Source organism: Triticum dicoccoides, chromosome 6A (assembly GCF_002162155.2).
Source record: "Triticum dicoccoides isolate Atlit2015 ecotype Zavitan chromosome 6A, WEW_v2.0, whole genome shotgun sequence".
NCBI classification, from domain to species: domain Eukaryota; kingdom Viridiplantae; phylum Streptophyta; class Magnoliopsida; order Poales; family Poaceae; genus Triticum; species Triticum dicoccoides.
This window is the reverse complement of record NC_041390.1, coordinates 492,256,441-492,280,794: the sequence shown is the minus strand read 5'-3', so window position 1 is coordinate 492,280,794 and position 24,354 is coordinate 492,256,441.

The following is a 24,354-nucleotide window of genomic DNA, read 5'->3' as shown; positions in this document are numbered from 1 at the left end:
ATAAGCTCACTGCTGCTGAACGCAAGAAGCTTATTCCATCTATAAAGGGGATTAATGCCTTATTGGGGAATGGCTTAACCGGAGTTGACTTGACCCGTTGCTGGGTCTCGTGTGGGGGTCATCCCTCTAAGCCGCCGATCCAAATTGATGTATGGCTATGGCGGAGGCCCAGATGACTCTCTTTGTCACAACTCCCTTCAACTAACTGAAGAAGATATTGTTTCAATGTCAACCCTTCTGGTGAACGACAAATATGAAGACTGCAGTAAAGTCGGGTTAAACCCCTTCTGCAAACTTAACCCGGCGCCAGAGGTAAAAAAACCCATGACCTCTTTCTCTTTGTATTTTCCTCAACAGTTTTAAATACTTGCATGACCTTTTATCTTGTTTACTTGTTTACAGGCAAAATCTGACTTCTAGAAAGCGAAGTATGACCATGAAGCCGCCAAAAAGGCTAGAGCCGCCGCCATAGCCACCAAGAAGACGACCCAGAGGTCCAAGAAGAAAAAGAGCACCGCTGAGAACCTGTTAAAGCTTGATGATGATTCTGAGTCGGAGGTAGCCCTTGACTCCCTTGGCTAGTTTTTTAATAACCTTATTGACATTGACTATTGCCAGGACGACACGGGGGCCAGTCAGGCCGTAGAAGAAGAGGTAACTATTTACTTCGACTCTGCCCATTTGCCAAGACAGAAACTTCGACTGGTAAACCGGAAAGTAAGGTTTCGCACCCTTTAGCTTATTTGGACCCTCATTTTCTTTTGAAAAAGCAGCAACATGAGAGCCGCCGTTAGGCCCGGAATGACGATGAACTGCCTTCCATTGTACAACAAACTCCTCGAAAACGTCAGAATGAGGTCTCTTTTATCTTCATCTTCTGCTTTCATTAATGAGTCTATTCTCTTGTATTACTGATGTTATTTTACCTTTCGCAGGAGGTTTCTCGCTCTTCTGGCGACTCATCACGGACTCAATTTCCGGCTTTCAAGACTGCCCCTGGGTAAGGAAAAATTGTCTTTCCTCTGCATCTTTAAAATTGCATCATTGTACTAATTGTCTCATAAAATCTTTCTTAGTGGTCAAGGCAAGTCCAAGAAGGGCAAAATGAGTAAACCGGTGGAAGACCCGTCAGTTCTTGCACCTGAACCGGCCATGCCAACTTCTCCCCCTCGAACTGACGCACCAGAAGACCCAGCTGCTGATACTCAATTGGATCCTCCTGAGCCGTCAGCTAATGATACCATTATTAATCCCTCTACTGCCAGACCATCCAGTTCAGCTAACCCGCCATCATCTTCTGATCATGACGTTCTGATCACTGGTAGCCGTTTTGTTGAACCGGGGACTTCCACTGTGTTAGCTCGGCACACTGTTAAACAAGAAGCCTTGGAGAGACAGAAAGTGCGTTATGATATTTCTCACTACACTCATATGAATGCTAGTGACATATTGTCTGACTATCTCAGCCATGTTCATTCCAGCCGTGAGTCAGAAATTGAGATGGTCAAGCAATTGCAGCTGAAATATGAGGTATGTTCTCCGGTTTACTTATACTCTGCCAGCCCCCAAGTCTTCAGATGATGAACCTGAATGATCTGGAGACTTTATGATATAGATTGATACTTTCTCTCTAAGTTTTTCAAAAGTCCAACAAAATAGTGTAAACTTCACCTATAGTCCCCAAGGGCTGGCTCAATTTATCATAAATGAACTGGTACTTAACTTCATAACTGTCTTTTACCAGTACCAATAAATATTGTAATCCGGCTTAATCTTGAGAAACTTTCTGAATATCATGCATTAGCCCCCAAGTGCCAAGTGTTATTACTTTGTAAAACACTTGGGACTTGAAACATATAAGAATCATAAAAGATTGTTTTGGCAAACATTAGCCCCCAAGTGTCAAGTGTTATTACTTTGTAAAACACTTGGGACTTGAAACATATAAGAGTCATAAAAGATTGTTTTGGCAGACATTAGCCCCCAAGTGTCAAGTGGTATTGCGGTGCAAAGTACTTGAGAGTTGAATCTTTATAACTTTTAGTTTAAGCCTTGACACACCTGTGTATGATTTGTAGAACACCCTATCTGAATTGGGCTCCCAATTGACTGAGGCAAAGACCCGGCTGGCTGATCAGGAGGCAGAAATCAAAACTGCTGACGCTAAACTCCAATTGAGTTTTTCTGGGATGGAAAAATTGAAAACCAGCTTGATTGCCAAAAAGAAATCATGGGCCGAAGAAAAGACGTTGTTGATACAACGTGCTGAAAAAGCTGAAGCGGCTCTTGAGGAGGTTACCACGGAACTCACCAGCTTAAAGAACCAGGTGTCTCAAATGGTCTCCGCCATCTTTGGTAAGTCATCTGTGTTAATCACTTATGCCTTCTTGTGATCCGGAATATAAACCGCCTGCTGACCCTTTGTTTAAAAAATATGTGCAGGTCCACGAAACAAAAATCTGAGCCAAGATAATGTGACCAAACTAAACGCGGTTTACACCTTAGTGGAGCAGTTGTATACTGGCGCTCAACGAGCACTTGCTGCTATCTCTCCTGCCAACCAAGGACCCAATCGGCTGAGCGATGTCTTGAAGAAATTGTCAATCTTACCCGCCAGGTTTCAAGAGGTCAAACGATCATGTGCCAAAGCCACAGCCCTGTGCCCTGAGCCGCTCCAAAGCTTGGGTGCCAGATCTAGACCCGGTGGATGTAGCTATGGGGTACCCTACCGTGAAGGAAGACGGGTCTCTATTTGAGCAGGATGACTTCATTGCCTGCGTGAGGGGAGTTCGACCTCAAGCCACCGTCCTTGGAGATGAGACCAACATTGATAAATATCAGCTGGGTTTTGATTTGGAAAATAAGAAGATGGCGACTCCCTCTTATAAAGTGACGGATCTTATCCCGCCGGTTCGCCAACATACATTTGCCCCAGAGATTGACCCGGATGGCTTAATTGATGATGAGGCTGAGTTCATCGCTCTGAACGGCTTTGACTGGTCTAATTCCGACTTTCAACCAGTGGAGGGAGATGAACCGGCCAGGGGGAGTCGTAACCATGTGAACAATCCTGCTTTCAGCTTAGGACCTGTCTTAAGAGAGAAAAACAATAACCTTTTGGGCTCTTAATGCCTTGTAATAGGTTAGTTTAAAAAACTGCATATTTTTCCTATGCCATGGTGCATAAGATGTGGTGTGACTCTTTGCTCCGGATGTCAATATATGCGTCACATCTATGGTTACATCTGCAATGTTTTAACTTTGCTCCTACAAAAAATGAAAGAGCTGGTCTGGCGGCTTAACACCGGACGGGTCAAAAGCACCTGGTATATGTCTTTATTTCAAAAGATAAATAAGGATGAACAAACCTGTTCATGAACACACTGTCATACCTGTGTTTCTGGACTGCCGGTTTTCATGATCCGGATGATGAGGTTGATGATCCAATCTTTTTGAAAAGTCAATGCTTCCATACACCTGATGACTATCATGCCTTTGGCGGCTTATTGTCAAATAATCAAGCCGGCTTAAATAAAAACCATACTGATAATTTAAATGAGACAATAAAAAACCAGTACGACAAAATAGCAGATCGTAGGCAGTATAAATTTGGGGGTTTCTGATTCGAATACGATCAGTAAACCGGACCAAAGGGGTTAAGCTAAGATTCGAATACGATCATATAGCCCCCAGTGGCTTTGGTGTTGCGCCGATCGACAGCTATGTTCTCTTTGGTTCGAATATGACCTATGTTTGAACAAGAAGCCCCCAAATGACCTTGAGAGGTTTTTAACGACCCTGATTCGAATATGATCCAAGTCGGACCCAAAAGGGGTTAAGCTATGATTCAGATATGATCAAGAAGCCCCCTAGTGAGTTTGGCTTTGAGCCAATCAAGAGGGTTATGACAGCTATGTTCTCTTTGGTTCGAATACGACCTATGTTTGAACAGGAAGCCCCCAAGTGACCATGAGGTTTACAGCTAGATTCGAATACGATCATAAGCTGGACCAAAAAAGGCAAAGCTAGATTCGGATACGATCAACCCCCTTTCTGGTCATTTTAAACAATAAAAAAATAAGGATATATGATCATTAAAAGGGAAAAAAGGACAAAGGTCCTGCTTTATTACTTATCATGATATATACAATGTCAAAGTATGTACATGACGAGAGCCGGTGGCTTAAGTATAGTATGGCCGAAGTTGAGCAATGTTCCACGGTCGGTGGGTCTCCTCCTCCGACTTACGTGAGTCTTTGTGCTCTCGAACGTCAATGAGGTAATATGACCCATTGTGGTTCTTGCTGACCACAAAGGGTCCTTCCCAAGGCGGGGATAGTTTGTGTGCATCAGGCAGATCCTAGATGAGCCGGAGCACCAGGTCACCTTCTTGAAAGGTTCTGGACTTAACCCGACGGCTGTGATAACGGCGCAGGTCATGTTGATAAATTGCTGATCGAGCCGCCGCCAAGTCTCTCTCATCATCTAACAAGTCAAGTGCATCATGTCGGGCTTGTCCGTTATTAGCTTCAATGTAAGACGCCACGCAAGGTGAGTCATGATGGATGTCACTGGGCAGCACTGCTTCCTCCCCATAAACTATGAAGAAAGGTGTATAACCTGTAGACCTGTTAGGAGTGGTGTTGATACTCCACAGCACCGAGGGTAATTCCTCTACCCAACAACCCGGCGTCTGTTGTAAGGGAACCATAAGCCGGGGCTTGATACCTTTTAAGATTTCCTGATTTGCTCTCTCAGCCTGACCATTGGATTGATGGTGAGCTACGGAAGAAACATCAAGCCGGATATGCTCACGTTGACAAAACTCCTCCATAGCCCCTTGGGGCAAATTAGTGCCATTGTCAGTGTTAATGCTATGTGGAAAACCAAAGCGAAAAATCACCTTTTTCATGAACTGAACCGCCGTGGCTACATCACACTTACTCACTGGCTCTGCCTCAACCCATTTTGTGAATTTGTCAACAGCCACTAAAAGATGTGTCTTTTTATCCTTAGACCTTTTGAAAGGTCCAACCATGTCAAGCCCCCAAACTGCAAACGGCCAAGTGACTGGAATCATCTGCAGTTCTTGAGCTGGCACATGCGCTCGTCGTGCAAATTTTTGACATCCATCACACCTACTAACCAGATCCTCTGCATCAGCGTGAGTCGTCAACCAGTAAAAACCATGACAAAAAGCTTTGGCCACAAGAGACTTTGACCCGGCATGATGACCACAATCCCCTTCATGGATCTCACAGAGTATTTCTTGACCTTCTTCAAGAGAAACACAACACTGAAACGCTCCAGTGATGCTACGATGATACAACTCCCCGTCAGAAATCGTCATTGACTTGGACCGCCGGGTTATCTATCGGGCTAGGGTCTCGTCCTCTGGAAACTCGCCCCGGGTCATGTAGGCCAAGAACGGTACTGTCCAATCTGGAATAACATGAGTAGCCGCCACTAACTGTGCTTCCGGGTCAGGAATGGCCAAATCTTCCTCTGTAGGCAACTTAACCGATGGGTTATGTAAAACATCCAAAAAGGTGTTAAGGGGTACTGGCTTACGCTGAGATCCCAACCGGCTTAAGGCATCAGCTGCTTCGTTATTTCTGCGGTCAATGGGTTCCACTTGATAACCCTTAAAATGCCCTACAACGGTGTCGACCTTGCGACGATAAGCCGCCATGAGAGGATCCTTGGAATCCCACTTGCCTGACACCTGTTGAGCCACCAAATCTGAATCGCCAAGGCACCGGACCCGACTCAGACTCATCTCTCTAGCCATTCAAAGACCATGGAGCAAGGCTTCATATTCTATAGCGTTGTTAGTACAAGGAAATATCAATCGCAACACATAACAAAACTTGTCACCTTGAGGAGAAGTTAAAACAACTCCAACCCCTGAGCCTTCCAACTGTCTAGACCCATCAAAGTGAATCGTCCAATATGTGTTGTCTGGTTTCTCCTCTGGCATCTGCAACTCTGTCCAGTCATTAATGAAGTCAACCAGCACTTGAGATTTGATCGCAGTACGTGGCACATACATCAAACCATGAGACCCAAGTTCAATAGCCCACTTGGCGACTCGTCCAGTAGCTTCTCTATTTTGAATGATGTCTCCTAAAGGAGCAGAGCTAACCACGGTGATTGGGTGACCCTGAAAGTAATGTTTGAGCTTCCGGCTTGCCATGAACACCCCATAAACGAGTTACTGCCAATGTGGATATCTTTGTTTAGATTCAATCAGCACCTCACTGACGTAGTAAACCGGCCGTTGGACCAGATGTTCCTTGCCAGCCTCCTTGTGCTCCACCACAATGGCCACACTAACAGCACGTGACTTAGCAGCTACATATAATAACAACGGCTCTTTCTCAACCGGAGCAGCAAGAACCGACGGTTCAGCAAGTTGTTTCTTCAAATCCTCAAAAGCAGAGTTAGCAGCATCACTCCAGACAAAGTCATCCGCCTTTTTCATCATTTGATACAAAGGCATCGCCTTCTCCCCTAACCAGCTTATGAACCGGCTTAAGGCAGTAACGCGACCCGCCGGCCATTGAACGTCATTGATGCACACCGGCTTGTCCAGAGACGTGATTGCCTTAATTTTCTTCGGGTTAGCCTCAATACCTCTGTTAGACACCAAAAAACCCAAGAGTTTGCCGGCTGGGACTCCAAACACACACTTGGCCGGGTTAAGCATCATCTTGTAGATCCGGAGGTTATCAAAGGTTTCCTTCAGATCTGTTACCAGGGTTTCCTTCTCTCTGGACTTCACCACTATATCATCCACATAAGCATGAACATTACGCCCAATCTGACTGTGAAGGCAATTCTGCATGCATCGTTGATAAGTCGCCTGGGCACTCTTAAGCCCAAAAGGCATAGACACATAGCAGAAGGCTCCGAACGGAGTGATGAAAGTTGTCTTCTCCTGATCCTTGACTGCCATCTTGATCTGATGATAACCTGAATAAGCATCCAAAAAACTCAAACGCTCACAACCCGCCGTAGCATCAATGATCTGATCAATACGAGGGAGAGCAAAAGGGTCAGCCGGACAAGCTTTGTTCTATCGGTGTAGTCCACACACATACGTCAGGTGCCGTTTTTCTTGAGTACAAGCACCGGGTTAGCCAACCACTCTGGGTGAAAAACTTCCACAATGAAACCGGCCGCCAAGAGCCGGGCCACCTCTTCTCCAATGGCCTTGCGCCTTTCCTCGTTAAACCGCCGAAGGAACTGCCTGACCGGTTTAAACTTGGGATCAATGTTAAGAGTGTGCTCAGCAAGTTCTCTCAGGACACCTGGCATGTCAGAAGGTTTCCATGCAAAAATGTCCGAGTTCTCATGGATGAACTCGATGAGCGCGCTTTCCTATTTTGGATCCAAGTTGGCACTGATGATGAACTGTTTGGATGAGTCGCCAGGCACAAAATCAACCATCTTGGTGTCATCAGCTGACTTGAATTTCAACACCGATTCATGATCCGTAGTTGGCTTCTTCAAAGACGTCATGTCTGTCAGCTCAACATTATCTTTATAAAACTTTAACTCCTCTGTTACACAAACAGACTCAGCATAAGAGGCATCTCCTTCTTCACACTCCAAGTCTATTTTCTGGCTTCCATGTACCATGATGGTGCCTTTATAACCTGGCATCTTGAGCTATAGATACACATAGCATGGCCGAGCCATGAATTTGGCATAAGCCGGCCGTCCAAACAGAGCATGATATGGGCTTTTGATCTTAACCACCTCAAAAGTTAACTTCTCAGCCCTGGAATCATATTCATCCCCAAAGTCTACTTCCAGTTCAATCTTACCAACTGGGTATGCCGACTTACCAGGCACAACACCATGAAAAACAGTGTTCGATTGTTTAAGACTCTTATCAGTCAACCACATCTGACGAAACATCTTATAATAGACGATGTTGATGCTACTGCCTCCATCCATGAGCACCTTAGTGAATTTATATCCACCAACCTGAGGTGCCATCACCAAGGCTAAGTGACTCGGATTATCAACCCGGGGAGGGCGATATTCTCTGCTCCACACAATAGGTTGTTCTGACCACCTCAAATAACATGGAATCGCCGGCTCAACGGCATTGACAGCCCTCTTATGAAGCCTCTGGTCCCTCTTGCATAAACTAGTGGTAAATACATGGTATTGCCCACTATTCAACTGTTTTGGGTTGCTCTGATATCCGGACTATTGCTGCTATTGCTGCTGATTACCTTGGCCGGGTTGTGGATTATAACCTCCCTGGTTACCCGGATGGCCCTGACCGTGAAAACCGCCTCCGCCTAAACCGGCGCCCGGGCCATGAAAGCCGCCTCCGCCTGAACTGCCGCCAGGCCCATGACTACCATCAAACGTGTTGGAATTTTTTAATGCCTTCATGATCGTATAGTACTTCCACAGATGGGTAGCTGGCTTCTCCCGGGTGCCGTGTCTCAGACAAGGTTCATTCAATAGTTGTTCGAGGGTGGGACCTGACCCGCCTGACCGAGGAGGTGGCCTACCCTTGTGTTGTTGGTTATTGCCCTGTGAATTGGTGTTAGCCACAAACTCGTCAGCCTTACGTTTATTACCTCCTTGATTCGCCGGGTTATGCTGGTGAGCCTTGCCGTTGTCGTTCTTCTTTCACTTCCCTGTTTTTTCTTCATCAGACACGGGATCCTTGGTACTGTCAGAATCAGCATATTTGACCAGGGCCACCATCAACTGGCCCATGTCATTGCAGTCACGCTTGAGTCGCCCCAGCTTCTGCTTCAGAGGTTCAAAACGGCAATTTTTCTCCAACATTAAGACTGCCGAGCCGGCATCCATCTTATCAGATGAATGTATTATCTCCTTGACCCGGTGCACCCAATGGGTCGTGGACTCACCTTCCTCTTGCTTACAATTAGTCAGGTCCACGATTGACATAGGTTGTTTACATGTGTCCTTGAAGTTCTGAATGAACTGGGCCTTCAACTCCGCCCATGAGCCGATGGAATTGGGTGGCAACCCTTTCAACCAGGTGCGAGCCGTTCCATCCAACATCATAGTAAAATACTTAGCCATTGCTGCATCGCTGACCTCCAACAGCTCCATTGCCATCTCATAACTTTCAATCCATGCCCCAGGCTGCAAGTCGGCCGTGTAATTAGGCACTTTACGAGGCCCGTTAAAGTCTTTTGGCAAGCGGTCATTACGTATAGCCGGCACCAGGCAAGGGACACCTCCTGTTCTTGTGGCTACTCCTGCCTCAACAGAGGTTGCTGGATAAGCCGGGAAAGCGTGATGAGCCGCCTGCTCAGCTGCCAGTTGAACCACCCGCTCAGCCTCTTGATGGATCCTCTCCTGATCCGCCAAGTTAAGGGCTCCTCCCTACGCCGGCTCATGCCTGCGCGGTTGGTTACGACGTTGAGCGTTGTTCGACATAGCGGCTGAGTCCATATGCCTGCTATAGCTCGGGCTCCGGCTTCGGTGGGGGGTTGAATGGATTCATTCTCGACTGTAAGAGAATGCATCCTGCTATGCCAGATCCATCTGAAGAAGTTCTCTCACCCTTCATGTTTCGATTGCTGTCGAAGAGTCGCCTTCCATCGGGAGAGCCGCCAAACGAGCCGACGCGGCAATGAGATTCTCCAAGGGATTGGAAAAGTGACCCTGTGGTACTGGTGTATAATGAGGTGGAGCGGTATTCATACGATGTGGTTCCATGGCCCGCGGCTGAACCGGCGCCCCGGCCCCGGGTGTCGTGATCCGGTTTGCCTCCGGCGGGTTACTTGGACCAGCTCCGGGTGTGTGGAAAAGGTTCCTAGGATCGTACGTCAGAGGCAGACGTGGCTGAGTCTTCTGGTGCCTTCTCCTCATGACTTTGTTTGACGCGTTTAGATCCACCGAGAGCCGGAAAGTCTCTGCTTGAAGCTGCTGAGCACAAGCATCCAAAGCCGCCTGCTCCGCGGCCATCCCGACCTCTTCTGCTACTAAATTTTTCTTGGCCTGTGCCATCTCTTCGCACACTCGTGCCACCTCCGCGTCATGCTGAGCCTTATCCGCCGGCTCCACCACAGCGGTCAACAGAGCCGTCAACTTATCCATTAGGTCCATTAGCCTCTGAGCCGGGGGGCGCGCGGGGTCTCCTGACCCGGCTGCTGCCGACCCGGTGGTTACTGCTACCACAGCCGTAGAGTTCTGCCCGGGTTGGGTGCTATACATGAAAATTCCGGCTCGATTTGGCGGCTCAGAGAGGTCTGGAATACTACTGCCATCGGAACAACCCCCAAGCACGCCGTCTTGTAGCCGATACAAAGAATCTGTCTCGCCTGAGGATGACTCACCGTCGGAACAGATGGCCGTCTCACCGCCATCCACTGAACCTTCTGAGAACTCACCTCCATGGATGCAACCCACGAAGGCATGCTTTACGGCAGGTTGGGCCCGGGCAGATCTCACGCGCTGAGCCATCTCGACGAGGTTGGTGCAGACGTCCGGCCGATGAAGACATGGATTCTGCCGAAGGGGACCCGGTACCCGTACTCAATTGAGCCGGCCTCGGGGCCCCAGCCTTGGTCGTTGATGTAGAGCTTGCCGCAACGACTCTTGGTCATCCGGCCCATAGTGTATCCTTTGAGCCCTTCGAAGTTGCCCTTCAAGAACTGAAATCCACTGTGCACTGTCCCCACGGTGGGCGCCAACTGTCGTGGAATTGTCACGGCAGATGTCCTAGCAAAAGGACTTAGTCGTAGGGCCATCGCAACTAGGAAGCTTTAAGGGGTTAATCGGGACAAAGGACACGAGAGGTTTTATACTAGTTCGGCCCCTTACGATGAAGGTAAAAGCCTACGTCTAGTTGTGTTGGAATTGTTGGGGTTTCGATGACCAGGGAGCGAATAGGCTTTGCCTGGCTTCGAGTTGTTGTTTCTTGCCCTAAGCCGTCGCCGGCTCGTCCCCTTATATACACGGGTTGACACCCGGCGGCCTACAGAGTCCCGGCCGGTTCATAAACGTGTCCGGCTCAGTGACTTCTTTATATGCCTTTCTTTACAAGGCTTTCCTTACATACGTCGGTTTACAATATTGGGCCTTAAGCCGCCTCTGGGCTTAGGCCTTCTACAAGTCTTAATAAACTATCACCTTGAATGTTACTGGGCTTCTTTTGTAACCCGCCATTGGGGTTGACCCGGCCCCTCCTGGGCGGGTCTTCCCTGGTAGCTATATTCCCAACAACTTGTGAACCATGCCTTATGGGCAAGATGACTAAAACTCCGTTCTCCAGAACAATGGAGCGAGCAACAAAGTTATTGGAAATCATACATACTGATGTATGTGGTCCAATGAACATTGATGCTAGCGGTGGATATCGTTATTTTCTCACCTTCACAGATGATTTGAGCAGATATGGATATATCTACTTAATGAAACATAAGTCTGAAACATTTGAAAAGTTTGAAGAATTTTGGAGTGAAGTGGAAAATCATCGTAACAAGAAAATAAAGTTTTTACGATCTGATCGTGGAGGAGAATATTTGAGTTGCGAGGTTGGTCTTCATTTGAAACAATGCGGAATAGTTTTGGAACTCATGCCACCCGGAACAACACAGCATAATGATGTGTCCGAAAGTCGTAATCGTACTTTACTAGATATGGTGTGATCTATGATGTCTCTTACAGATTTACCGCTATCGTTTTGGGGTTATGCTTTACAGACAGCTGCATTCATGTTAAATAGGGCACCATCTAAATCTGTTGAGACGACACCTTATGAATTGTGGTTTGGCAAGAAACCCAAGTTGTCGTTTCTTAAAGTTTGGGGTTGTGATGCTTATGTGAAAAAGATTCAGCCTGATAAGCTCGAGACCAAATCAGAGAAATGTGTCTTCATAGGATACCCAAAGGAGACCGTTGGGTACATCTTCTATGACAGCTCTGAAGGCAAGATATTCGTTGCTAAGAATGGATCCTTTCTAGAGAAGGAGTTTCTCTCGAAAGAAGTGAGTGGGAGGAAAGTAGAACTTGATGAGGTAATTGTACTTGCTCCCTTATTGGAAAGTAGTTCATCACTGAAATCAGTTCCAGTGATTCCTAAACCAGTAAGTGAGGAAGCTAATGATTATGATCATGAAACTTCTGATAAATTTACTACCGAACCTCGTAGGTCTACCAGAGTGAGATCTGCACTAGAGTGGTACGGTAATCCTGTTCTGGAGGTCATGTTACTTGACCATGACAAACCTACAAACTATGAGGAAGCAATGATGAGCCCAGATTCCACAAAATGTCTTGAGGCCATGAAATCTGAGATGGGATCCATGTATGAAAACAAAGTGTGGACTTTGGTTGACTTGCCCGATGATTGGCAGGCCATAGAGAATAAATGGATCTTCAAGAAGAAGACTGACGCAGACGGTAATGGTACTGTCTACAAAGCTCGACTTGTTGCAAAAGGTTTTCGACAAGTTCAAGGAGTTGACTACAATAAGACCTTCTCACCTGTAGTGATGCTTAACTCCGTCCGAATCATGTTAGCAATTGCCACATTTTATGATTATGAAATTTGGCAAATGGATGTCAAAACTGCATTCCTTAATGGATTTCTTAAAGAAGAGTTGTATATGATGCAACCAGAAGGTTTTGTCGATCCAAAAGGTGCTAACAAAGTGTGCAAGCTCCAGCGATCCATTTATGGACTGGTGCAAGCCTCTCGGAGTTGGAATATATGCTTTGATAGTGTGATCAAACCATATGGTTTTATACAAACTTTTGGAGAAGCATGTATTTACAAGAAAGTGAGTGGGAGCTCTGTAGCATTTCTGATATTATATGTAGATGACATATTGTTGATCGGAAATGATACTGAATTTCTGAACAGCATAAAAGGATACTTGAATAAGAATTTTTCAATGAAAGACCTCGGTGAAGCTACTTATGTACATTAGGCATCAAGATCTATAGAGATAGAACAAGACGCTTAATTGAACTTTCACAAAGCACATACCTTGATAAAGTTTTGAAGAAGTTCAAAATGGACCAGGCAAAGAAAGGGTTCTTGCCTGTGTTACAAGGTGTGAAGTTGAGTCAGACTCAATGCCCGGCCACTACAGAAGATAGAGAGAAAATGAAAGTCATTCCCTATGCTTCAGCCATAGGTTCTATCATGTATGCAATGCTGTGTACCAGACCTGATGTGTGCCTTGATATTAGTTTAGCAGGGAGGTACCAAAGTAATCCAGGAGTGGATCACTGGATAACAATCAAGAACATCCTGAAATGCCTGAAAAGGACTAAGGATATGTTTCTCGTATATGGAGGTGACAAAGAGCTCGTCGTAAACGGTTACGCCGATACAAGCTTTGACACTGATCCAAATGACTCTAAGTCACAAACCGGATATGTGTTTTTATTAAATGGTGGAGCTGTCAGTTGGTGCAGTTCCAAGTGTCGTGGCGGGATCTACGTGTGAAGCGGAGTACATATCTGCTTCAGAAGCAGCAAATGAAGGAGTCTGGATGAAGGAGTTCATATCTGATCTAGGTGTCATACCTAGTGCATCGGGACCAATGAAAATCTTTTGTGACAACACTGATGCAATTGACTTGGCACAGGAATCCAGATTTCACAAGAGAACCAAGCACATCAAGAGACGCTTCAATTCCATCCGCGATCAAGTCAAGGAGGGAGACATAGAGATTTGCAAGATACATACGGATCTGAATGTTTCAAACGCATTGACTAAGCCTCTCTCACGAGCAAAACATGATCAGCACGAAGACTCCATGGGTGTTAGAATCATTACAATGTAATCTAGATTATTGACTCTAGTGCAAGTGGGGGACTGAAGGAAATATGCCCTAGAGGCAATAATAAAGTTATTATTTATATTTCCTTATATCATGATAAATGTTTATTATTCATGCTAGAATTGTATTAACGGAAACTTAGTACATGTGTGAATACATAGAACTAGTATGCCTCTACTTGACTATCTTGTTGAATCAATGATGGTTATGTTTCCTAACCATAGACATGAGTTGTCATTTGATTAACGGGATCACATCATTAGAGAATGATGTGATTGACTTGACCCATCCGTTATCTTAGCACGATGATCGTTTAGTTTGTTGCTATTGCTTTCTCCATGACTTATACATGTTCCTATGACTATGAGATCATGCAACTCCCAGATACCGGAGGAACACTTAGTGTGCTATCAAATGTCACAACGTAACTGGGTGACTATAAAGATGCTCTACAGGTGTCTCCGATGGTCTTTGTTGAGTTGGCATAGATCGAGATTAGGATTTGTCACTTCGAGTATCGGAGAGGTATCTTTGGGCCCTCTTGGTAATGCACATCACTGTAAGCCTTGCAAGCAATGTTACTAATGATTTAGTTACGGGATGATGCATTACGGAACGAGTAAAGAGACTTGCAGGTAACGAGATTGAACTACGTATTGATATACCGACGATCGAATCTCGGGCAAGTAACATACCGATGACAAAGGGAACAACATATATTGTTATGCGGTTTGACCGATAAAGATCTTCGTAGAATATCTGGGAGCCAATATGAACATCCGGGTTCCGCTATTGGTTATTGACCGGAGACGTGTCTCGGTCATGTCTACATAGTTCTCGAACCCGTAGGGTCCGCACGCTTAACGTTCGGTGACAATCGGTATTATGAGTTTATGTGTTTTGATGTACCGAAGATAGTTAGGAGTCCCGGATGTGATCCCAGACATGACGAGGAGTCTCAAAATGGTCGACACATAAAGATTGATATATTGGATGACTATATTCGGACCCCGGATGAGTTCCGTGGGTCACCGGATAATTATCGGAGTGTCGGGGGGTTATCGGAAACCCCGGGGGGACTAATGGGCCAACATGGGCCTTAGTGGAGAGAGAGAGAGAGGGTCGGCCAATGCAGGGCCGCGCGCCCCTTCCCCTCTAGTCCGAATTGGACTAGGGAAAGAGGGGCGGTGCCCCCCTTTCCTTCTCTTCTCTCCCTCTCCTTCCTTCCCCCCTTCCTCCTCCTAGTAGGACTAGGAAAGGGGAGTCCTACTCCTACTAGGAGGAGGACTCCTCCCCTCCTTGGCGTGCCTCCAAGGGCCGGCCGGCCTCCCCCTAGATCCTTTATATACGGGGGCAGGGGGCACCCTAGAACACACAAGTTGATCATTGATCCCTTAGCCGTGTGCGGTGCCCCTCGTAGTGCTTAGGCGAAGCCCTGCGCCGGTAGTTTCATCATCACCATCATCACGCCGTCATGCTGACGAAGCTCTCCCTCGACGCTCAGTTGGATCAAGAGTTCGTCGGACATCACCGAGCCGAACATGTGCAGATCGTGGAGGTACCGTACTTTTGGTACTAGGATTGGCCAGATCATGAAGACGTACGACTACATCAACTGCGTTGTCATAACACTTCCGCTTACGGTCTACGGTGGTACATGGACTACACTCTTCCCCTCTCGTTGCTATGCATCACCATGATAGATCTTGCATGTGCGTAGGAAAATTTTGAAATTATAGCGTTCCCTAACAACAACACCTCTATTAAAATGCTTAAGGAAGTTATTTTCCCAAGGTTTGGAGTCCCTAGATATTTAATGACAGATGGTGGATCACACTTTTGTTCATGGTGCTTTCCGTAAAATGCTTGCCAAGTATGATGTTAACCTTAGAATTGCATCACCTTATCATCCTCAGTCTAGTGGTCAAGTTGAACTTAGCAATAGGGAATACAATTAATTTTGCAAAAGACTTTCAATAGGTCCAGGAAGAATTGGTCTAAGAAATTAGATGATACACTTTGGGTTTACAGAACAACATATAAAAATCATATGGGTATGTCTCCTTATAAAATGGTTTATTGAAAAGCATGTCATTTGCCTCTTGAGTTAGAACATAAAGCATATTGGGAAATCAAAGAACTCAATTATGATTTCAAACTTGCTGGTGAAAAGAGGTTATTTGATATTAGCTCACTAGATGAATGGAGAACCCAAGCTTATGAAAATGCAAAATTATTTAAAGAAAAGGTTAAAAGATGGCATGACAAAAGAATTCAAAAGTGTGAGTTTAAAGTTGGAGAATATGTTCTTTTGTACAACTCTCGTTTCAGATTCTTTGCAGGAAAACTCATCTCAAAATGGGAAGGCCCATACGTCATCGAGGAGGTTTACCGGTCTAGAGCCATCAAAATAAATAAGTCTGAACGTACTAACCCGAAGGTTGTCAATGGGCAACGAATAAAGCATTATATCTCAGGTACGCCTATTAATGTTGAAAGTAATATTATCCAAACTTTGACACCGGAAGAACACATAAAAGAGCCCTTCCAGAACACTCCGGAATAGTGAAAATAAGGAGGTACATGATACGGTAAGTAAACGGACTCCGAAAAATCCACAAAAATGTTTTTTATCAGTTTTGGAATATTTAAGAATTTTAGGAATAAAGAAACTTCTAGGAAGCGTCCCCTGGTGGGCACAAGACACCAGGGCGCGCCAGGCTTGCCTGGTGCGCCCAGGTGGGTTGTGCCCACCTCGGACACCTCCCGTACTCCGTTTTTCTACCATATACATGTCCTCCAAGATAAAAAAATCTATATATACTTCCCGAACCTGTTGATCACCATATCGCGGGGAAATCCTATGTTCTCTTTTCTTGCTGTTTTCTGCGTAGACCTGAAAATGTGTCTTCCCAAGACTCTGAGGGTGAGAGCTATGTTGCTGATCTCATTGCAAACCCCAAGTCCTTTGGGGATGAGGGGCACTATAGCTGGACCTCGGAAGAAGAAGAAGAAGAAGAAGAAGAAGAATAGGTTCCTCCCCGGTTCAAAAATGAGAGCATGGAGGCATTATGCAAGAAGAAAATAAAACTCGAGATGGATAATGACGAGTTGAGGATAGACAATTTTATTCTCCGTCAGAAACTAGATGAAGCAAAGGGGAAACCGTCCACTTTCTCACCACCACCACTGCCATGGAAATTTGAGGACAAGATCTCTTCTTCTTCACCACCATCACCTTCTTCACCACCAAAAGAGAACTCAGTATCGGGTATGGGCACTCCCCTTGGCTTCTACCAAGCTTGGGGGAGGTGCCCTGGTATCGTATCATCCCACTATCTTTTTGCTTTTACTTTAGTTCGATCCTTTTGCTTTAGATGAATAAAATTTTAGTTTGATACTTTCTTCCTTGAGAGTTTGCTTAGTGATCTATCCTTATAATTGTGTGCAAGTTATATAATAACGTTTAGTTTGAGTTTTTGCTTTCTTTACTTTCATGTTGCAAATAAAATGAAATGAAATGAAATAAAAAGGGAAAACAAATAAAAGAAAGGAAATAAATAAATAAATAAATAAAATATTATATACTAATCATATGGTAGGTGATGGCACCACATAAGGAAAAGTATAAGTAGAAAATTTTATTAGAGGTTGACAAACATAGCATTAGTCAATGGCGCAACTCATGAAAGAATTAATAAGGGAAGAGAAGATTCACTTATAAATATACTATCCTAGAAATCTTTTGTGATTGTGAGCCCTCATCAAAATATTATATGCCAAAATTATTGACATTGGACAAGGAAGACAACTTAATGATTTATGTTTGTTCATATTCACATAGAAGTCATATTGTCATAGATCCTTTAACATGTGGTTCTTGCCCCTATCTTTGCTAGCCAAAAATTCCGCACTAAGTAGAGATACTACTTGTGCATCCAAAAACCCTTAAACCCAAATCTTATCTTCAAGTGTCCACCATACCTACCTAGGGATTGAGCAAGATCCCTCAAGTAAGTTGTCATCGGTGCAAAAAGGAAATAAAAATTGCTTCTAAAAGTGTGAGATCATTTAGTATAAGAGAAAATTGAGCGTTGCACGAACTTGTGATGGTGAAGAATAAAAGCGACAGACTGCATAATAAAGGTCGCTATCACAAGGGGCAATGTAACGTGATGTTCTTTTGCACTAAGGGATTGAGCATACAAACAAATAAGCGCATGGCAACCTCTACTTCCCTCTGCGAAGGGCCTATCTTTTACTTTTATGCAAGAGTCAAAGTTTTCTCTCTATTCTTTTTTATTTTTCTCCTTTGGCAAGCATCATGTGGTGAGGAAAGATCTAGGCACATATGTCCAGCTGAATATGGGTGGCATGAGTTATTATTGTTGACATCACCCTTGAGGTGAGTATGTTGGGAGGCGAAACCCTAAGCCCCTATCTTTCTATGTGTCCAGTTGAAATGTTTTGCTCATGGGTACAAGGTGAGTGTCAGCAATCATAGAAGACTATATGATGGTTGAGTATGTGGACTTGTCTAAAGGCTCCGCACGTGACTCTTCCTAAAAAGATGATGAATTGTAGTTGCAAAAGTTGACTGAGAACATAGTTTGTTGGTTTCTAATAGAGTTTTTGCTTTATACTTCGACTAGTTGAATGCCAGCGCGTTGCCACAGGACACAAAATATTACTTGTATTTTAGACGTGCTTCTTATGGACTACAACCCAACGCCGGAGCAATGTTAAGATAATTCAATAGTGTATGTATATTATTGTTGTTCTTCTATGTGTGTCACCCACCATTTAATCCAAGAGAACATACTCTCCAACAGGTTCAAATGGAAAAATAAAATTAATAATTAAATGGTATTTTCATTTCACAATGCATGCATACACCAGTTCAAATCATGGTGTGTTACCTCCTGCCACACACTAACACACATCTTCATCTCGTCTTCATACCTCTCACCTCCATCCATCACTCCACCCATATCCACTCCAAATCTCCACCATCATCACTTCCTAGATATTCCTATCCTATCAACGTATGCACATCATATTTCCTCCCGCTTGTCTTCTCTGGGTTCACTTTATTTAATTCGCTAAATTTCTTGGCGTCGTGATGCTTGACAACGATTAGCAACTCTTATATATAATGAATATATACATTGGCACACCATTGATATTTGGCGATGATGAGCGGCAAAGCCGCCGCCTAGGCTTCACCTTTTAGCTATAAACTTGTAAATCCATAGGAATATATTTTTTCTTAATCTGGAAGGATGAACTACCGCTAGCATAATGTACTAATTAGGAACATACAAATGTTTTTATGAACAATCGAGCCAGGGAAAGGGAGATTGTTCAATTTGTTGATATAATTTGGTCCGATTAGGAAAAGGATCACAAATGAAATACTTTGATGCCAGTAAAACTTTTTAGTGAAAAGAAAAATAGCATGCTAAATAACAGATTGGAATGAAGATGCGCCACTTAATGTATGATCTATTAGGTTGACTAGATACGTAATTTAAAAAATCCAAACTAATGGTAGCAAAAGAAAACATCAGCCTATAGATGGCTGCTATTGGAAAAAGGCATAGAATATGATCGAGGCAAAAAATGAGAACACATCTTCAGGTTACTGTCTTACATTCAGATAATTGCTACCTAGATACATGGACAGACCATAACTAATTATTGGCACTCTTGCTCTTCATATCCATAACCAACATAAATAAACACAACATTTAAAAATGTTAAAATGCATAAACTGAAGCACAATCATAATTGTTGACCAGATTCATTGCTGCTATCGTATGGATAAAGTTTCTGCCGTCTGACTGACTTTAGTCACGCCACTTTATTTTGTTCATGGTGTGGTTACTCTCACAATCATAGATATATATTTTTTGGAAAGATCAGGCTGGCGGTGCAATTACCCATGTCAAGAGAAAACAGATCAGATGACATAATCATATACAATGCACTGTGTTACAAGAGACATTTGTGATCACCATAAATATTGTGATACCTCAATTATACATCCATCCTCTATGTCATCAAGAAACAAATAACATGACACACTGTGCAATGGATTAAGATACTAATCTCTACTATTAAAGATACCACTACCTAGCCTTCTCCCACCCAAAAGAAAAATACTACCTAGCATTATCTTGGGAGTAATCTACCTCCGAAGCGCTATGCTATCTGAGTACATGGCTATGGCTAGTTTCCTTACAAATCATTATGGTTATTCTGCCTCTGAACTGCTATGCTATCTGAAAACAGGGCATCGAGCATCTCAAAGTAACCAGACAAAACTTTAAATCATGAATGTTCACATTCAGTAGCCTTGTGCAACATATCTTAGAAAATTTCATTGGAAAATCTACAAGGAATATGCACACACTTTGTCCATATACCCCCATGGAGTCACAAACTCTTTAGTAAGTACACGTTATGCTTACCCACTCCTTTCTATCATGAGTGCAAGGACTCACGAACTCTTGACCACACAAAATGCTTACACACTCCATTCTCTCATGATCCCACCTTTCTCTACTATTGGCATGCATCAGAATTGGTCCCACAGTGAAGATAAGAATGTTGTAAATGTGTGTGCTCACCTCAAGGTGGTGTCTGACACCCTTATAGAGAAATCCATGTTGCCTCCCATGCTCAAGCATCTACAAGCTTATGTTTCATTCTGTAGAATTACACAATAAGCAATTATGTTAAGCCCTAAGACCATAATTCCCTCTAGCAGGAAAAATAATTCCTCTGCATAAAGATATTCATTATGTGCTTACATTTGATCAGGTTCATTGTCAACAAAAAGTTTTTTTCTGAAACATTAACCCTAGCTAAATGATTTTGATGCATAGCAATCACGGCATATACTTTGCTCTAAGAACTCGATGACCATTATTTGCTATAGAAGGTAAATGCTCTGCAAGGCATGAACAAAAAGTAGAAATTAGGGTAAAGCACAAATTGTTAACAAAACATATTTTATGCTTCGATGGCAGACATTTTAGTAAAATAAAAACAGTGTGTGTCTATTGTTGTTCTTCCTCTTTTATTAGATAGGAACTGGCTAGTTTGATAAAAAAGATAAAAAAATACAACACGTGACATTTTACTGATCCAAATACACGCTCATCCTTTAGGGCAGCCTTTGCACCAGTATCACCATATGCAATCAACAGCTTGATGAGAAATTGACAAATAACGATATAAGTGTGCCCCATTAAAAAGACTAACAAGCTAATTTTGTACATAAGGGTTCTTCCACAACAGAACCATGCTTTGTCTAGTATTAACATTAACAAATAAGAACAAATGCCCACTATTACTTCGCTGTTACATTCAATATTTAGCATGCAAAATGGCATGAAAAGTTAACAAGCATGATAAAGAAAATCATCCAACGAAATCAATGTAGAAAAATAACAATACGTACTTGTTAGATAGCAAAATCAATGTAGTTCTTCAGCTCTTAAATTACGGCTGCAGATTATATCAAATTCAAGAGTAGCTTCATGGAAGAAAATACCCAACATCTTGTAATTTAAGTCAGCTGAAAGGAAATAGAGTTTAAGCAGTACGTAGTGCCTAATTATTAATTAAACTAACTTCTGATAGAAAGTCATCAGAAATTCAGTGATATAAATAATTAAATATTCATCTACATGAGCAGCAAACATCAAACCTTAAACCGTGTAGGACGCCGCTGCTTGCCAGCTTTCTCGCAATAGCATCCCAAAGCTACATGCTCGTCCCACAACCTTCCGCTCGCTACAACTTGCTGGTCCCCTGCCTCTCCAGCCGCTCACGCCTATCGTTCAGTCCACCGCCTCGAGGCCGTTCTCCATGGGGACCCACCCGCACGGCACACACCTCCCATGCTTCCCACTCACATACACAATAGATCAGTCTCCGACCCCGCCCGCACGCGCTAGCTCCTTCCCGCTCGGCTGCTGTGGAAAGGCGGCACGGCGGCGACCGGGAAGAGGCAAGGTAGATAGTGTCGGACAAAGAGGCGGCGCCACGGCGACTGAGACGAGGGTGGTGAGATGGAGACGGGTACAAAGGCGCGGTGAAAGCTACATGACCGAGACAAGGGAAGCTAGACGGAGACGGAGACGAGCGTCGGATACAGAGGTGGTGCGACGGTGACCGAGATGTGGGCGGCGAGACAGAGACGGGTGTAAAGGCGGCGCGAAAGCGACCGAGACGAGGGCGCGCGGCGGTGACGGGCATTTTCCGCGTCCACGTGACAATGCAGCGGAAGAGGAGGGTAGCATCTGCGGGTAGAGGTGTGTGGGGTGGGTGGCGAGCACAGGCGGCGGTGAGTTTTCTTGGGGGAGAGATGTGATCGGGAGCGAGGGGGATGGGGATGGGGTAGCGTATTAGCGACGTGTGTTCGTGGGTTGTGGTTATTTCTTTTTTTCACAGCTTTGTGAGCGGGGCCGGGTGATTTGTGGCTGTTTTTTCTAGCGAGGAGGGGATCGTACATGGGGATGAGGGTTGGTGGGAGGTATCGAAGGAGGTTGAACCATCGAAAGAGGTCGAACCATCACAACGTTCGATCCTCCTTTAATAGTAGAGATTGTGTGATGAACTATTACTTATTCATTAAAAGTATATGATAAAAGTTCTATGGTAAAAGCACTATGTTCAATTTTGTTGTTTTTATAATAATCAACATGATGCTTCTATGTCCGTATTTTGTTTTTATCGACACCTCTCTCTCAAAGCATGTGAATATGTTTTTCGATTTCGGTTTTTGCTTGAGGACAAGCGAGGTATAAGCTTGGGGGAGTTGATACGTCCATTTTGCATTATGTTTTCTTACTATTATTTATAATGTTTTTATCCATAATAATGCTTTTTGAGTAATTCTTATGCCTTTTCTCTCATAGTTTGCAAGGTACACATCAAGAGGGAGAATTCTGGCAGCTGGAAATCTGGACCTGGAAAAGCTACGTCAAGCCGCCTATTCTGCACAACTTTAAAAAAGCTAAAACTTCATGGAGATTTTTTATGTATTATTTAAGAATTATTGAAGCAAATAACTACCAGAGGGGGCCCACCAGGTGGGCACAACCCACCTGGGCGCGCCTGGCGCGACCTGGTAGGTTGTGCCCTCCTCGGCCCACCTCCGGTGCCCATCTTTTGGTATATAAGTCATTTTGACCTAGAAAAAATAAGGGGAGGACTTTTGGGACAGAGCGTCGCCGTCTCGAGGCAGAACTTGGGCAGGAGCATTTTTGCCCTCCGGTGGAGCGATTCCGCCGGGGGAACTTCCCTCTCGGAGGGGGGAAATCATCATCATCATCATCACCAACAACTCTCTCATCTTGGGGAGGGCAATATCCATCAACATCTTCAACAGCACCATCTCCTCTCAAACCCTAGTTCATCTCTTGTGTTTGATCTTGTTAGCGGAACTATAGATTGGTACTTGTGGGTGACTAGTAGTGTTGATTACATCTTATAGTTGATTACTATATGGTTTATTCAATGTAAGATTATATGTTCAGATCCAATATGCTATTTAATACCCCTCTGATCATGAGCATGTTTATCATTTGTGAGTAGTTACCTTTGTTCTTGAGGTCACGGGAGAAATCATGTTGCAAGTAATCATGTGAATTTGATATGTGTTCGGTATTTTGATAGTATGTATGTTGTGATTCCCTTAGTGGTGTCATGTGAATGTCGACTACATGACGCTTCACCATATTTGGGCCTAAGGGAATGCATTGTGGAGTAGCAATTAGATGATGGGTTGCGAGAGTGACAAAAGCTTAAACCCCAGTTTATGCGCTATTCCGTAAGGGACCGATTTGATCCAAAAGTTTAATGCTATGGTTAGAATTTATTCTTAATACTTTTCTCGTAGTTGCGGATGCTTGTGGGAGGGTTAATCATAAGTAGGAGGTTTGTTCAAGTAAGAACAGCACCTAAGCATCGGTCCATCCACATATCAAATTATTAAAGTTGCGAACACAAATTAAACCAACATGATGAAAGTGACTATATGAAATTCCCATGTACCCTCAAGAACGCTTTGCTTATCATAAGAGACCATTTTGGCATGTCCTTTGCCTCAAAAGGATTGGGATACCTTGCTGCACTTTTGTTACTACTATTGTTACTTGCTCGTTACAAATTATTTTGCTATCAAACTACTGTGCTACTTACAATTTCAGGACTTGCATATATTACCTTACTGAAAACTACTTGTGATTTCCTTCTACTCTCGTTGGGTTCGACACTCTTACTTATCGAAAAGAGACACAATTGATCCCCTATACTTGTGGGTCATCAGTGTCTATTATAGTTCATTGTAGCATATGTGATAGTTTTTAGTGAAATTGTTTGTTGATTACAACAAATCATATGGAATTGTGTTCCACATGTAACTAAAGAAAACATGTGAAAGTTTGCAGCTAAAGATTAGTTCTCTTGCCAAAAAGTTCAGGTGCAAATTCATATAATGGACATGCCTTGCTTAAATCAAACAGATCGCATTGTGCTC